This window comes from Dermacentor silvarum, chromosome 1, assembly GCF_013339745.2.
Source record: "Dermacentor silvarum isolate Dsil-2018 chromosome 1, BIME_Dsil_1.4, whole genome shotgun sequence".
NCBI classification, from domain to species: Eukaryota; Metazoa; Arthropoda; class Arachnida; order Ixodida; family Ixodidae; genus Dermacentor; species Dermacentor silvarum.
This window is the reverse complement of record NC_051154.1, coordinates 124,737,978-124,744,184: the sequence shown is the minus strand read 5'-3', so window position 1 is coordinate 124,744,184 and position 6,207 is coordinate 124,737,978.

The window sequence follows — 6,207 nt, the reverse complement described above, 5'->3', positions numbered from 1 at the left end:
TCTGCTTGCGTAGGCAATCACTCTCTTCGTGTCCTCCTGCCGCTGCACAAGAACAGCTTCCAAGCCAACATTGCCGGCATCCGTGTGTAGCAATGTAGGAGCGGTCTCATCAAAGTGGGCAAGCACTGGAGGTGTCTGGAGACGTTGCCGCAAGACGTTAAATGCACCTTGCTCTTCGTCGCCCCATACAAAAGCAACGTCGTCTCTCGTGAGGCGAGTTAACGGCGACGCAATGCGAGCAAAGTCTGCAATAAACCGCCGGTAATAGCCGCAGAGACCGAGGAAGCGCCTGACAGCCTTTTTATCGGATGGTACGGGAAACTGTGCGATGGCGGCAATTTTTTCAGGATCCGGGCGGACTACGGCGTGGCTGACGACGTGACCGAGAAACTGTAGTTCCGCAAAGCCAAAGTGGCACTTCTCCGGCTTCAGGGTGAATCCGGCGGATCGTATGGACTAGAAAACCGCTTCAAGCCGTGCGAGATGTTCTTCAAACGTTGCGGAGAACACGATGACGTCGTCGAGGAACACTAAGAATGTTTCCGCTTCAGACCCGAAAGCACAGTATCCATGAGGCGTTGGAACGTAGCAGGGGCCAGAGCACAAGCCGAAAGGCAAAACCTTAAATTCATATAGGCCGTCTGGTGTCACAAAAGCAGTTTTTTCACGGTCCCTCGGGTCTACCTCAGTTTGCCAATATCCGCTTTTTAGGTCCATTAAAGAGAAGTAACGTGCGTGTCGAAGCCTGTCGAGGGGATCGTCGATACGGGGAAACGGGTACACGTCTTTCTTCGTCACCTGATTTAGTTCCCGGTAGTCCACACAGAAACGCAAGCTGCCGTCTTTTTTCTTGACTAGAACTACAAGGGATGCCCAGGGACTCGATGGTTGGATCACGTCGTCTTCAAGCATTTTTGTCACCTGTCGTTGTGTGGCGTCACGTTCTCTGGGAGCCACATGATAAGGATTTTGGTGAATAGGTCTTGCCGTATTCTCTGTAATTATTCGGTGCTTTGTTAGAGGTGTCCGACCGACTCTTGACGTCGACGCAAAGCAGTCGTTGAACTTGGCTAGTAGCGTAAGAAGTCGTTCGCGTTCGTGCTGCGGCAAAACAGTGCTGACGTCAAGTGCAGGAGCTGGGTCTTGTGTAGGCGCTTCTTCGAGTAGTGAACAGCAGCCGCGAACATCCGCAACACCTTCAAAATAAGCCACAGCCGTGCCTTTGGGAAGGTGCCGTCGCTCTGTGTTAAAGTTTGTTAGCAATAGATTCGTGCGCCCGTCGGTGACATTTACAATTCCTCGTGTGACAGAGATATCGTGAGTAAACAACAAAATGGTTCTTTGGTCGGCAACTCCTTCGCAATGAAACGGTACGTCACATGCCACGGAAACAAGGATACATGACCAAGGTGGGATTACGACGTCGTCTTCTGCTAGACGAAAGGAGTTGTGTTGCGGCGATAAGCAATGGACTAAACCAGGGCTCTTATAAAACGTCACCATGCGGTCTGGGATGTTAATTACGGCGCCATATTCTCTTAGAAAATCCATTCCAATAATCAAATCCTTACAGCACGCGGGAAGAACAATGAAAGCGGCCACGAAAGAAGAATCTCCAATGTTAATTCTAGCAGTACATCTTCCAGTAGGCATCAGTAATTGTCCACCTGCCGTCCTTATGTGAGGTCCCGTCCATGGCGTCTTTACTTTCTTCAGGCGAAGGGCGAGTTCCTGACTTATTATAGAGAAGTCGGCACCAGTGTCGACTAACGCTGTCACCGGCTGTCCATCCGCGAAAACATCAAGGTCGGCGCTCACAATTTCTTCGGGGTCGGGGTTCAGCAGCAGGAGCGTTGGGGGCTTTTGATGGTCTTGCGGCGGGCCTGCAACCTTACCCCCAGAGGTCGCCGCCTTCAGTTTCCCTGGTGGAGGCTGGGCGACCTTCGTCTTTGAAGGTTAGCAAAAGTGCGGCCAGCAAACATCTGGCGTGGAGGGATTGGAGAGTGCGACCAACGGCCGAAATCGGTTCGATCATTAGGCGCGGATGCGTGATTCGGGTGCGCTATGGGAGGTGCCTGAAAAGCAGCGTCGTCGCGGCGTAGCATGGCGTCGTCATTTGCACGTCGAACATCAGACCACGGACGAAGAGCTCGAAATGATGAGTCGCGATGCCAGCAATGGCGCGAAATTATCGACGGTGCGCCACGCGTCGGATCTTCGAAAGTGCGGCCGTCTCGTAGGGTCGTTTTGCGGCGTGGACCAAGAAGAAGCGAATGACGGCTGGCGGTATGACTGCATCGGCATCACGGGTGCGCTCCTCAAAGCCTCCTCTTGTGGCCGTGACCAAGGAGCGGCTGTCGGAGGCTGGTGGTATGGCGGTGTGGTTGTAACAGGGTGGAGGACATCGGACGGCGGCGGCGTAAGTCATGGGACGCTGTTGGTCTTGAAGATCGGCAGCCGGGAACGCCTGCCTGATTTCGTCGCGTACCACCTCGGCGATTGACGCGACGGGTCTATCCACTGTCGGTGTCATAATTCTGTGCATTTCTTCACTGACGAGCTCCCTGATTCTTTCACGCAAGGAGCTCTGATATACTGTGGATTCAATGCGGCGGCATTGATTGCGGCGCTGGTGGACAGTCGATCGTACTGCCTGCACCGTTGATGAAGAGCCCGCTCAATAGCCGCAGCCTCTTTGACAAAATCAGCGACGCTGACAGGAGGATTTCGTACAAGCCCCGCGAACAACTGCTCTTTTACACCTCGCATGAGGTAGCGCAGCTCCCTATCCTCGGTCTTGTTCAGGTCGGCTCTACGAAAGAGACGGGCCATGTCTTCGACAAACATTGTGACCGACTCATTGGGTTGTTGCACTCGTAGCTCCATCAACTGCTGGGCGCGGTCGCGTCGGTCGGCACTTGCAAACGTATCGGTGATTTTCTGCCGAAAGTCATGCCATGTCGATAGGCTAGCTTCGCGGTTCTCGTACCGAGTACGGCCACTGTCGTCAAGCGCGAAATAGACGTGGGAGAGCTTTTGCTGCTCAGTCCATTGGTTACTCTGGGCGACGCGCTCGTACTTGTCAAGCCAGTCTTCAATGTCTTCAAAGGCTGCACCGCGATAGCGATCGGAAACCAGTGGATGAAGAACAGTTACCTGTTGCTGACTGGGAGACCGGTTGCATTGGGGTGCTTTCGGTGGGCTGGTTTCGGTCATTGCCAGATGTGTGGAGCTCCTGGAAAGTTGCGGTTGATGAGGGGAGAACTCCGGGGCAAGGCGTAGCAGTCGACTACTGAAGCGATGCACGGGGGTTGTAACTGGGGGCAATGCGTCCGGGCTAGAGGAACGACTCCCAGAAGGAGTCCGGAGCATCAGGCGTGGTCAATATACCCAGCACCTCTACCACTATCGCGGTACAACGCCAAGAGAGGACAGGGAGACGTTCTTCAAGAACAGCAGGACAACCTGATGATGATGATGATGATGATGATGATGATGATGATGAGGATGATGAGGATGATGCCTCAATCAATGGCACAACCCACTGTGGGGGATAGGCCACGAACCGGGTGGTATTATGATCGAAACTTAAGATAAATTAGTTTAGAAATAAATGAGTAATAAAAATTAAAGGAAAATAAGTGAATAATTGAAGATGGGAAACGAAACAATAATAAAAGAATTAAGCAGTCTATAATAAGTTAGTCAGCCTTGCCTAGATAGGACTAGTAATATGAATTTAATAATAAATTAAATACAGCAAAGGATAGACGTAAATTTTGAATAATCATATTAATAATAATATAATTGTGATTTTGTGACATTACTTTCTGAATTTGTTAAATCTATAATTTATTGAAGGATAAATAAATAAATCGTGGAAAAATGGGGAAAATTAATGAGGCAATCTTTTTGTATCACAAAGAAAATTATAAATGGCTCGGCAAACATTCCCGTCGCTATATCCTAACACCGTGGCTCCAAGTGAGAGCATAACTGAACTGCTTAATGGCAGTCCTAGATTACGAGGTGGAATTTCCAAACATGGTTGTCGATGATTAGAAAACTTCCGACACGATAATAAAATGTGATCGATGGATTCTGGTTCATTGCAGAGGTAGCATAATGGGGAGGCCGGCAGACCACATCTGTGTAAATAAAAATTTAGTTGTGGAATACGGCAACGCTGCCTTGTAAATGTTACTTCGAATTGCCGGTTAGGACACCACTGTCGGTTCCAAGAATAATTTATATGTATAAAACCTGTAAATTTTGCTAATGCGAGGCTTTTCTTTTCTTCGGTCAAATAAAACTGCCTATATCTGGCTGCAGTGATATGGGCAGTTGCCGGCAGCACAGATATCGCCGAACCTTTTAAAGAATCTCGTGCTAAAGAATCAGCTATTTCATTAAGTTGGATGTCTCGGTGGCCTGGTACCCATACTAATTGAACTAACCTTAAGTGGGGTGGAGCTAATGTGTAAAACGTGTTCAAAGCTGTCGAATTTGTAAACGCGTTAAGCGCGCTGCATACAGAAAGGGAATCTGTAACTATAACAACTTTTGCAACATTTAGCGGTAACTTTCTTCGCAATGCAAGAACTATTGCCAGAAGTTCGGCCTGAAAAACTGATGTGTAATCTGGCAGGCGAAGTGAGAAAGACCAATCGAGGGATGGTGAGTAAATTCCCACGCCTGCCTTCTCCTCACACGAGGAAGCATCAGTCGCTATTATATTTATTGGGAAATGGTCCAAATAGTCTTGCAAAAGGGCATTCAAATATGTTGGTGGCAGCAGTTTTGCGTTATTGGGAAAAATGTCTGCAAATTCTATTTTAAGGGACAATGTTGACCTACAAACGGAATGATTTCCCTAATGTGAACATTTAAAGGTGCTAATTGTGCCTGCACAAATACAACCTGTGGGGTATGTAACCGTGGCCAGGTGTTCTCAAAAAATGAATTTGGTTCACTAATATATATTCTGTACGTCTAAGAGGAGATTCATAAGTCCTTAAGTAGGTTTGAACCGTAAGCATGCGGAATCTCGTGGGAAGAGAAGGTAATCGCGCTTCCTGGTATACCACGTTATTAGCAACGAATTTAGGCACACCTAAACATAATCGAAGAGCTTCTCTTTCTAAAAGAACAAGTGGTCTTATTTTATATTTTGCACTTCCGGAAAACAAAACACAGCTAAATTCTAGAATCGTTCGTACATACATACGGTAGATCATAATTAATGTGTCACTTCGCATAACAGAACGCCGGTTACTGATTCTACGTAATAAACCTACAGCTCGTGTCCCTTTCGTTACAATATTTTCTATGTGAGAACTCCAGTTAAGTTTTTCATCATATGTGATACCCAGGTACTTAAGTGACTCTACTTGTGGGATGGTTCTCTGATCATATACTAATGATAGATGTATCGGCCCGGAAAGCGGAAAGACAAGGACTGCACTTTTGTTTACGTTTAGTGCTAAGTGAAGGGTGTGAAGCCACTTCTCTAAAAGGGGGGTAAGCGAAGCTTGACGTATGTGTATCTGACCTTCGTGATGATGTTCTTTCTCTGTTTCTCTCTCTTTCTCTCTCTCTCTCTATGTCTTTCTCTCTGTCTCTCTCTTTCTCTTTCTTTATTTTCTCTCTTTCTTGCTTTCTCTCTCCCTTTCTCTTTTTCTTTCTTAATCTCTCTTTTTCTTATTTGTCCCTGGTATGTGCCATTGAGCTTGGACTCTTTCTGCACTATCGCCAGGATCGGCCCACTTTTCAGCGTGATACCGCCGCCGCCACCACCACCACCACCACCACCACCACCGCCGACACTTGTAAGCCTATAAAGCCTCGCTTAAAAAATGCATAGTCGCTGTGTAGTTGCCCATGATGTTCTCAACAACAAGAACAGTGGTGCTATCGGGAGTGAACTGTGCTTGGAGAACTGTTCGTAGAGTTCACGGTTTTTGACCCTGCTCTGGCGGAAGGTGACAACGTGCCGGACCCCCAGGAGCTGTCCGCAACACAGCGTTATTCGAGTGAACAGCGTCGTTGCAGGAAGGTACTGTCGTATACGTCGGAATAGACACCTAAAAATTGCCAAGCACAGCGAGCACGTAAAAATATACCGATGTCACGATGCTCTGAGAAAATGCGTATGATCTGTGACTGCACGAAGTCTTCCTCAGTAAGTATAGCGTTCGTAGCATGCTG